Source organism: Phascolarctos cinereus, unplaced genomic scaffold, assembly GCF_003287225.1.
Source record: "Phascolarctos cinereus isolate Bilbo 61053 unplaced genomic scaffold, phaCin_HiC Scaffold_3;HRSCAF=262, whole genome shotgun sequence".
NCBI lineage: Eukaryota > Metazoa > Chordata > Mammalia > Diprotodontia > Phascolarctidae > Phascolarctos > Phascolarctos cinereus.
The window spans coordinates 255,912,479-255,924,267 of NW_027555736.1; positions in this window are offsets into that span (position 1 = coordinate 255,912,479).

Sequence of the window (11,789 nt, forward strand, 5' to 3'; positions counted from 1 at the left end):
GAAAATACTTCCTTAAAATTAGAATAGAGCAATTGGAAGACAGAGACTTTATGAGAAATCAAGACACTGTAAAACAAATCCAAAAGAATGAAAAATTAGAAAACGATGTGAAATATCTCATGGGAAAGACAACTGACCTGGAAAATAGATCCAGGAGAGAGAATTTAAAAACTATTGGACTATATGAAAGCTATGATCAAAAAAAAGAGCCTAGACATCATCTTGCAAGAAATTATCAAGGAAAACTGCCCTGATATTTTAGTACCAGAGGGCAAAATAGAAATTGAAAGAATCCACAGATCTCCCCCTGAAAGAGATCCCCAAAGGAAAACTCCTAGGGATATTGTAGCCAAATTCCAGAGTTCCCAGGTCAAGGAGAAAATAGTGCAAGAAGCCAGAAAGAAACAATTCAAGTACTGTGGAAACACAATCAGGATAACACAAGATTTAGCAGCTTCTACATTAAAGGACCACAGGGCATGGAATATAATATTCCAGAGGGCAAAGGAGATAGGATTACAACCAAGAATCACCTACCCAGCAAAACTGAGTATAATCCTTCAGGGGGGAAAATGGTCATTCAGTGAAATAGAGGACTTTCAGGCATTCCTGATGAAAAGACCAGAGCTAAACAGAAAATTTGACTTTCAAATACAGGACTCCAGTGGAACATGAAGAGGTAAACCGGAAAGAGAAATCATAAAGAGACTTATTAAGATTGAACTGTTTATATTCCTGCATAGAAAGATATTTGTAACTCATGGAACTTTGTCAGTATTAGGGTAGTTGAAGGAAAAAAATTCTATGTATGTATATATAGATAGATAGAGGGCATAGGGGGAGTTGAAGATTAAGGGGTCATATCTGGAAAATAAAATTAAGGGATGAGAGAGGATGATACTGGGAGAAGAAAGGGAGAGGTAGAAGGGGGCAAATTATCTGACAAAAAAACAGAAAAGAAAAGTCTCTCACAGTGGAGGGGAAACAGGGGAAGGTGAGAGGGAATGAGGGAATCTTATTCTTATAGGATTTGGCTTAAAGAGAGAATAACATACACATTCAATTGGATATGGAAATCTATCTTACCCTGCAGGAAAATAGGGGGAGAAGGGGACAAGAGAGCAGGGCAGACTGGGAAAGAGGGTAATCAGAAGCAAACACTTCTGAGGAGGGACAGGATCAAAAGAAACAATAGAATAAATGGGAGGCAGGACAGGATTAAGGGAAATAGAGTTAGTTTTTTACAACATGTCTACTAAGGAAGTGTTTTGCATAACTGTACATGTACAACCTATATTGAGTGCTTGCCTTTTCAATGAGGATGGGTGGGGGGGGAGGAAGGGAGAAAATTTGGAACTCAAAGTTTTAAAAACACATGTTTTAAAAAAATGTTTTCACATGCAACTGGGAAATAAGAAATACAGGAAATGGGGTTCAGAAGTCTATCCTGCTCTACAGGAAAATAGAAAAGGAAGGGGATAAGAGAAGGGAGGGGGGAGAGATAGAAGAGAAGGCAGACCAGGGGAAGGGGTATTCAGAATGCATGCCATCTTGGGGTGGGGGGAGGGGTGAGAAATTTGGAACTCAAAAACTTGTGGAAGTGAATATTGAAAACTAAAAATAAAAGTCACTCCCCAACCACATTCTCCAATTTCTTACCTCTCTAGTAGTTCAGAACACTTCTAAACCTCCTCAGATATATATGTCCTTTTCTCTTCAACCCAGATGAGAGTAAGTTTCCAATTTTACCAGCCCAACACTCCACCTGCTTCTTCTGTATTAGTTCTTCCTTTCATGCCCCATTTCTATGAGATTTCTCCTTTTTGCCTTTTCCTGCCAAATTTTGTGTTTTAGAATCCCCTCATCATACACAACACAGCTCCAACCTTTCTTTCAAACTGCCTTAGTAATGATAAGTTTTAAGAATACTATTACTAATAATAATTACTAATATTAATAACATTTTTATATCATCAGTACACTATTTGACCTTAATCAGTACCTTATAATTAGGCTTTAATGATTTCCTCATATTTCTTCCAGATCTTTTATATCAAATTTTCCATTGAGTTCTGGTCTTTTTGATATAAATATCTGAAAGTCTTTCAGTTCATCAAATATCCTTTTTTTCCCATTCAGAATTATACTCAGCTTTGCTGGACAAATTATTCTTGATGCAACCCTGTCTCCTTTGCTCTTTGAAATATAAGGTTCCAAGACCTGCAGGTTTTTAGGTAGAAGCTGCTACAACTTCTGAAATCCTGATTGTTTTTTTCAGAGTATATGAATTTTTTTTTTTTCTTGTTGCTTGCGATATTTTCTCTTTAACCTGGGAATTTTGAAACTTGGCTATGACATGCTTGTAAGTTTTCTTCCCAGGAACTCTTTTAGTTGGTGATAGGTAGATTCTTTCTATTTCTACCTACATTCTTGTTCTAGAACTTCAGGGGAATTTTCCTTAATAACTTCTTATACTACTGTATCCACATTCATTTTTCAATCATAGGTTTCAGGCAGTCTGATATTTCTTATGTTCCTTCTTCTCAATCTGTTCTCCAGATTAGTTGTTTTTCTAATGAGATATTTCAGATTCTCTTCTAGTGTTTTGAGTTTTGTTATATCTTGGTGTCTTCTAATGTCAATCCATTTTGGCAGAGTATGGAATTTGCCCCTCCCCCTTGAACTTTACCACAAATTTCAACCCCAGCCTCTGAACTAAGATCCCTGGCATTTGCCTGAGGCATCAGGTTCATCCCAGTAGAATCCTTTTAACTGTCCTTTCACTATGGCCCTGACCCAGCCCAGCCCTTCACTCTCTATTACCTCTGACCCAGTCTTTGAATTTTCTCACTCACTTCAGTAGCCCAGATCACTGGTGCCTCTGACCAAGGCATCTGGCCCACCCTAGCCCACCTTGGTTACTTAATTAGTTTGCTTGACACTCCTAGATCTCATCCAAGCCTTCTTGCAATATTTTTTTCCCTATAAAAATATCAGTCTTGTTCCTCTCAAATGCACAGACTCAGTAGGAGTCTTGGCCTGCTTGTATTGATGTCATAAATACACTCACTACTTTGACTGGAAGACTTGAGTGGTTGAATTCTTTTGAGGCAGACTCATACCTTGTAACCTTGCATTTCAGGGTTCCTAGCTCCCCTAGACCACAAAAATCAACTTGCCCAATTCTAGTTTTCAATGAGTTATATTTTTTCTTAGGATTTAGTGTTTTTTTTTTCTAGTTGGTTGATTTTATTTTCATCATTTCCTTGGATTGCTTTTATGTTTTTCCTAATTTTTCTCACTCCTACTTGATTTTTGAATTCCTTTTTAGGTTCTTCCAAAATTTCTTTTTGGACTTGTGACTATTTGACCTTACTTTTTAGTGTAGGAGTGGCTTTTTTTTTACTTCATTATCTTCCTCTGAATATGAACCCAGATCTTTTTTACACCAGGCAGCTATCCCTGGTCAGATTCTTTTTCCTTTCTTTACTCATTTTATTTTTAATTTGTCTTACTTTATTTTAGCAGCTTAACATTATTGTTTTCAAGTTTTAATCCTGAGTTGTGGGTAATGTTGCCCTAGGACTCACATCCTTCTTACTGTTGTTTTCTGAATTCTGTCTTGGGGCTCACCTTCAGGTATTCCCCTCTTTCTCCCCTAATCCCCAGCCACACTCTCCTAAAAATATTCTTGCTCCCTGTGGTACCACACCCACCAGGACTGTGCTTGCTCCTCCTCTCCCACAGCCACAGCCAGGAATCACTAACATTACTAGGCCTGACCTCCAGAAACAGCAGGGGTCCTTCAGTCTGCCTCACTCAGCTCTCTACTGTTCTTTAGAGAAAAGTGTGTGAGGTAAAAGTTCCTGAGATGAAATTTCCTGAAGCTGTGAATGGTGTGAAGGTGGGGGGAAATTTCTTAAGGCCTAGTCTGCTTCCCTCAGGGCCTACTATTTATTGATTCAATGAAGTCTACATAGAGGTGTTTATACTTCACTCAGACCAAACCTCAACCCCTCTCAAAATGTCTTAGGAGAACAACTGCCTTATCCCTTTATTTTCCTTTCTCTGTGGCAATTCACTGTTTGTTTGTGGAAGAAATCTGGAGAGCCTGGAAATTTCTGATCTATTTTACCATCTTCCCAGAATACTTTTTGCATGATCTTTTTAGTACAATCTTTAATAATAAGATCATATAGCCATTTAAATTATACTGTGAAAATGTGGTATAAGGTATGGGTCAAAATCCAGTTTCTGCCAGATTGCTTTCCAGTTATTGCAGCAGTTTTAATCAAATAAGTAATTTTATCCTAGTTGATTAATGTTTTCTATTTTATCAGACACATTTATAGAGTTCTATTATATCTAAATCTTCCTTGTCTAATCTCTTCCATTTATCTATTTCTTTATTCCTTAACCAGTAACACAATGTTTTGATGATGGCTGCTTTACAAAATTATTGGGGTCTGGAAGTACCTTGGAAGCAGCAACAGTGAGAACAGTTTCAGGACCTTTCAAGCTAGAGTGGGAAGTGGAGCAGGAAACTGCGGGGGGGGGGCATTTTACACTGTTTCTCTAATAAAGATTTCATTTCTCAAATATATTGGGAACTGAGCCAATGTGTTTGCCCTAAGAGCCCTTCCCCAATTGATAGATGGTCATAGGATATGAAGAGGCAGTTTTACAAAGAAGAAATCAAAACTATGAATAGTCACATGAGTAAAGCCTAAATCACTGCTTATTAGAGAAATGCAAATTAAAACAAGTCTGAGGTTCCATAAGATATCTATTCACGTTGGTTAATATGAATGAAAATGTAAATGACAAACACTGGAAGGGATATGGAAAAAATAGGCACACCAATCCACTATTGGAGGATTTGGTAGAGTTTTTAGCATTCTGGAGAACAATTTGCCACCTTGCACAAAGAAGTATAAAACTGATTGAGCCAGCAATACCACTACTAGTTCTGTACCACAAAGAGATAGAAGATAAGGGAAAAGTACATGTATGTACAAAAATATTTATAGAAGCTCTTCTTTGTGGTGGGAAAAATGACTGAACAAGTTGTGGTATATGGTTGTGATGGAATACTATTGTGGTATAAGAAATGACAAGCAAGGGGCAGCTAGTGGTGTAGAGGATTAAGCTCCAGCCTTGGAGTCAGGAGGACCTGAGTTCAAATCTAGCTCAGACACATGACACTTACTAGCTGTGTGACCTTGGGCAAGTCACTTAACCCCAATTGCCTCACCAAAAAGAACGAAAAAAAAGAAAGACATGACAAGCAAGAATTCAGAAAAAAAAGACTGGGAAGACATCTAAAGTAAACACAAAGTAAAATGAGCAGAACCAGAACCAGCAATATTGTAACAATGATTGACTGTGAAAGATTTAGCTACTCTGATCAAGACAATAATTCAACATTTCCAAAGGGGCCATGATGTTATCAGCCTCCATGGAGAAAATTAATGGACTCTAAGTGCAGAATGAAGCATAGCTTTTTCACTTTGTTTATATTTCTTTTGTTCTTGTTTTTGAAATATAACATATTAGCTATGGGGAAATATGTTTTGCATGACTTCACATGTGAATTGATATCATATTGCTTGGTTTCTCAGTGGATGAGGGATGGGTGGAAGGCAGAGAATTTTTTAAGTGAATTTAAGAGGTTGTTATAAAAGGAGATGATTCCTGGGCTAAGGAAAAAGAGAAACATGCCCCCTTCACCTTGACCAAGTAGGCAGACAGGTAATGGGACAGCAATGTGCAAGAACAGCCAGAGAGAGGGGAAAGGAAGGACCTCCACAGCAGATCCAAAATGCAGAGTCTGATAAGTCCTATTTCACAATCCAGAGAAAAGAGGCAAGGAGAAATCACAATCTCTGCAGAAAGAAGGAAGACAACAGTTTAGTTGGAGTAGCCACATTTACACAGTAGTTTCAAACAGAAATCCTTTAGGGATATACTTGGAGCCCAAACAGGAAATAAGTTCACTTTTTAGAAACCAAAAGGGTCCATAGGGTAGAAGCAACATGGATTAGCTACAAAAAATGTACAAGGAAAAATGCTAACCAAATATTGCCCTCTAAGGGAGCCCATGATGTAAAAGGAATCATAAGAGGGTGTACCTAGAAGGGACTATCTGCTATTTTAAATGTATTTGCTATTTTAAATGTATTTAAATGAGTAACATGAACCACATTAACTTCATAAAGTCTATAGCCTGAATTTTCCTCTCATCGTAACAAAATTTAACTCTGTACATAAAACTGTTAATAAAATAAAAATAAAGAAATTTAACTTTTTAAAGAAGGACATCATACTTTAAAAAAAAGAAAAAAAACCACATCCTTCTATGCCCATACTTGGTAGTATAGGCTACAATTGCTAGGAAAACTGGAAAACATTCTGGCAGAAATTAGTCTTAAACCTACACATTACACCATATTTCACATACATTCTAAATGGATATGTGACCTCCATATTAAAAAGTTTACTATAAAAATTAGAAGAAACAGATTATACATCTCTTGCAATTATAGCTGTTATAGGCAGAGGCAATTACAAAAGAAAAAATACATACCTTTGAGTGCTTGAAACTGAAAAGCTTCTGAGAGCTAAAATTAACATACCTAGATTGAGAAAAGAAGTCGGATGGCGAAAAATCTTTCTAACGTTTCTCTGATAATGGTTCATTATCCAAGTGGGGTTAAATATATATACATATATATGTGTGTGTGTCTGTGTGTGTCCAAGAAAACATATTCATGTATATGTGTGCATATGTATGAATGTGTGTATATATAATATCATATATATGTATATACTTATAGCCCCCTTAGGATAGTGGTCAAAGGGTATGGTTATCAAAAGAAGAATTGCAGAGTAATCACCAACACATGAAAAAATGCTCTAAATCATTCATAGTCAGAGAAATGCAAATCAAAAGAATCCTGAGGTTTCACCTAACACCTTGCAAATTGGCAAAAATTATTTTTAAAATGGCTACAGTAATTGTTAGAAGGATTGTAGAATACAAGATTTTGTTGATGGAGCCATGAAATGTTATGACCATTTTAGGAAGAAATTGGAATTATGCAGATAAAGGGACTAGAATGTCCATACCCTTTGAACCAGAGACTTCATTACTGGGCTTATACCTCAAGGAAGTCAGCAATAAGAAGAAGGTCCCCATGTACTCCAAAATATTTATAGCAGTATTTTCTGTGATAGCAGAGAATCAGAAATGAAATAGATGCTCATAAGTTGAGAAATGGCTAACCAAATTATGGCACATGAATATAATGGAATATTATTATGTTTTAAGAAATGATGAATGTGATGAATATAGAAAAGCATGAAAAGGTTTATAATACAAAATATAAAACTAAAAATTATAAATATGATAAAAATAAAAATAGTATAGACTGAATTAAACAGCTAAGAAAATAATATACATAATAACTATTGTGTATATAAATAGGAACAACTGCACAGAAAAAAATCAAAAGTAAATACCACAAAATCATAAAGGTGCAACAGTATTCAAAGGCAAAGATGCTGGGGTGGTTTACTATTTCCTTCTCCAGCTCATTCTGTAGGTGAAGAACTGAGGTAAACAGTCATGAATCATTCGACTATCTGAATAGTATGACCAAAAGTAAGACCCTGGATATCATATTTCAAGAAATCTCAAAAGAAAATTGTCCAGAGCTCTTAGAAAAAGAGGGCAAAGTGGAAATAAAAACCCCAAAAATGAAAATTCCAGAAAAATCATCGTTACAATCTAGAATAAAAGAAATACAATTTCCAGGTAAAAAACTTCTTCCAAGTAAAAGAAAAAATAAAATTTAAGTAACAGAGTCACAGTCAGGATAACACATAATTTAACAGTCACTACTATAAAGGTGGATAACTTAGAGTACAATATTTCAGAAGGCAAAAGATATAGGCTTAAAGACAAGAATAAAATACTCAGTAAAACTGACTATCCTGTGAGGGGCAGGTTCGGGGAAGGAGGGGTTCATCAGAAGACCTTTATCGAAACAGAAGGATTCCTAGCATTCGTGATGAAAACACCAGAGTTGTATAGAAACTTGAAATTCAAAAGCAGGATTGAAGAAAAACCTAAAAAGTAAATCAAAATGAACAATGAAAGTAGGATTAAAGTTAAACAAGGATACACTACTTTCAGTAAAATATGGCACATGTATTCCTTGAATCTTATCTTCATCCAGGATCTTAGAGGGAGTCTAATAGATGTGGCTAGTAGTGTTATTCTCTTAAGTAAAAAATTGTCTCACATCTCTACCAACAAGGAGGTAGGGGTGGGGGAAGCAGCTGACATTTGAACTTTATTGTCATCTGAACTGATTAAAGGAGGGCACACAACCTACACACAGAGTTGATACAGAAAGATATTTCACTCAATGGAGAAATAGAAAGAGGAATTTTAGGGTAGATCAAAGAAGGAATTAATCCTAAGCACACACACTCTAAAGATGTACAAACTTACTGCTTTTTGAAATGGCAAAGAATGGAATCTGAGACAGGGTGCATTAATTGGTGAATGGATGAATATGTTATGGTATATAAATATGTTGGAATACTGTTATGATGTAAGAAATGATGGAGAGACTTTCAGAGAAACCTGGAAAGACTTTTATGAATTGATACAGAGTGAAGCAAACAGAGCCAAGTGAACAATACATACAATGACGTTAATACGGTAAAAGCAAACTACTGTGACAGACTTAGGTATTCTGATGAGCACAGTGATCAACTGCACCTCCAAAAGACTCTTTAAACATGCTACCCACCTCCTGATAGAGAGATAAGGGACTCATAGAATAAGGGGACAGTATCTTTTGAACATGGCCAATGTGGGATCCATGACCACAATCCCAGCTTCCTGCCTGCTCAAGTCCCTAAGGATTCTTCACAGTGATTTAACACTGTGTAGCTACAGATTGCACAGTGTCAGTTCCTATTATAAAAACTCAGGCAGCAACTGGCAGGAGAATAAGTGTGTATTATAATAATATGAGATCTTTGTTAGGAGGTACAATGCCCACACAAATGAGCAAAAGTTGGGAATTTAAAAGCAGAATACTAAATACTGTTTTTCAATATCGTATCATTCAGAACCTATGAAAAGAGCTTCACAGTTCCTCTTAGGACTTGTCAGAAGCCTCTCAATAATCTTATGTGCAGCTTTTCAATATCACTTGCCACATGAGCAATCAATCAATAAACATTTATTGATTATTAAGAAGTTATTAAGTGCTGAGTATGTGCCAAGAACTGTGCTAAGCACTGGGGATATGAAAAGAGGCAAACAACAGTACCAGCATTCAAGAAACTCACAATTAATGGGAGAAACAACAAGGAAACAAATATATGCAAATAAGCAATATACAAGATAAACAGGACTTAATAAAGGAAAGGAAGTAGAATTAAGAGAGAGAGCCTTCCTCTAGAAGGTGAGATTTTAATTGTGACAAAAGAAGCCAGAGAGGTTAGTAGTCAAAATGAAGGAGGGAAGAGCATTCCAGGTGTGGGGAATGGCCAAAGAGAACTCCTGAGTGTCTTGTTCACAGAACAGTCAGGACCAGAGTCACTAGCTTGAAGAGGACAATTCAGAGACTAAGGTGTAAGAAGACAAGAAAGGTAGGAAGGGGTTTAGGTTAGAAAGGGCTTTGAATGCTGAACATAGCATTTTGCATTTGCTCCTGGAGTCAATGGGAAGCCATTGGAGTTTACTGAGTAGAGGATTGCCATGATCAGACCTGAACTTTAGGAAAATCATTTTAATAATTAAATGGAGGCTGGATGGGAGTGGTGAGAGACTTGAGACAAGCCGACCTATCAGGAAGATATTGCAATAAATCCAAGCATAAAGTGATGAGGGCTTGCACCAGAGTGATGGCAACATCAGAGGAGAGAACAGGTCATACTGGAGAGACATTGCAAAGGTGAAATGAATAGGCCAGGGCAACAGCATGGAAATGGGATGAGAGATGGTGAGGCTGTGATCCTAAGGACTGAAGTGTTATTTAAAGTTTCAATTTCCCTCAAATACACATGGTGCACACAGACTCTAGACTCTGTAACAAGGAGACAAATATATGGGGCTGCTGCCTTCAGGGATCTTCCCACAATAGACCCTGCTCTGAAATAGGTAGAGGTAATTAGATTATGTTGGCATAAAGAGCTTTCCAGGAAGAAAATTATACAATTCTGACCCAGGAGTCCCATTCCCAGCTTTGCTTTTCTCTGAGCTAGGCTGGACTATGTTCGGTCTAGGGATGCTTCTAGCATCTGTTTCACTATTGATGCACTAGAATATCTACACAGTGACAAACGCAGGATATGAAACTTTCCCCCAACCAGTCCATGGAGCCAAGGTACTAATCCCGGTAGAAGCCTCAGAGCCTAGATATCTAGAAAGCTAAAATGTGGCCCAGTTTCAACTGCAGAGACTTGTTGGAAATATGTGCCAAAGCTCCTTTCAACCGTTTATCTGAAGAATGGTGACAAGTAAGAGGCAGCAGTGCAATGTGATTTGTATCGGGGAGTTGATTGTTCTGTAAATATATCTCTCTGGCAGGGTTTCTTAACCTTTTTTGTGTCATGGACCTTTTTGGAAATCTGCTAAAGACTACAAACCTCTTCTCAGAATAGAGGAATTAAATTTGTAAATAAAAATATAGGCAAAAGAAAATAATTATGTTGAAATACAATAATCAAGACTTTTTTAAAAACAAGTTCACAGGCCCCCTGAATTTTATGGGGTTGATATGAGGCTGGGGTTTCTTGGAAGTTGGGAAATAGGCTTATCTCCTGATTTCTAGGGTTTCCTCCTAACAGACTCCATTTCCAGCTTTGAACTCTTGGGATTCAGTCAGGATTTTTTTTTCTCCAGAATAAAGAGTACAGAAAAAATGAAAAAGTGTATTTTTGTTTCAAGAGTGATTCTGATGTATGGACCTTTTCTCTTTTCACAGCAGGGGTGATGCTAGGTTAACAAAGACTTAGGGATGTTTATGACCTGTTCTGTGTCACTGTGATTCTCCTAGCAGCTGGGATTTCCCCAGTGACAAATTCTGAATCTAAAACTTTTGCTAAAATAAGAGCTGGGGGCAGGTATGTGGAGAAGTATTTAGAGCACTGGCCCTGAAATGAGGAAGAGCTAAGTTCAAATCCAGCCTCAGAGCAAACACTTGACACTTACTAGCTGTGTGACCCTGTGTAAGTCACTTAACCCAATTGCCAAAACACACACACGCACACACATACACAAATTAGAGCTAAACTGAGAGAGGATGATTGAATATAATTTTTCAGTTCACTTCAGCAGCTAATGTTAATTATGCCATTTGTATGAATAGCAGTGAGAAGTGGAATGTAATATGATAGGGGTAGGAGCAGAAAGTTTATAAACGAATCTCTAAGTCTCAGAAAAAAAGAAAAACACTTAGCTTGGCCAGAGATTTCCTTCATGACAGGTGATGGTCTATATGCAGTTCTGAGAGTTAATGGAGCCAACTGTCCTTGGGCCAAAATGTGCAAGAATAAAAGGAAAGGACCCAGCTCCAATCCTGGGATGATTTGTGAACTTGTGCTTTTCTGCATGTAAATCCTTGTTCAGCAGGCACAAGTTCTGATCAGGCAAACAGAACGTGCGAGGAGAAACCCTTCACATTTATCACACACACACACACACACACACACACACACACACACACCTCGCATATACATATGTACTCAGGGATGGATACATACTG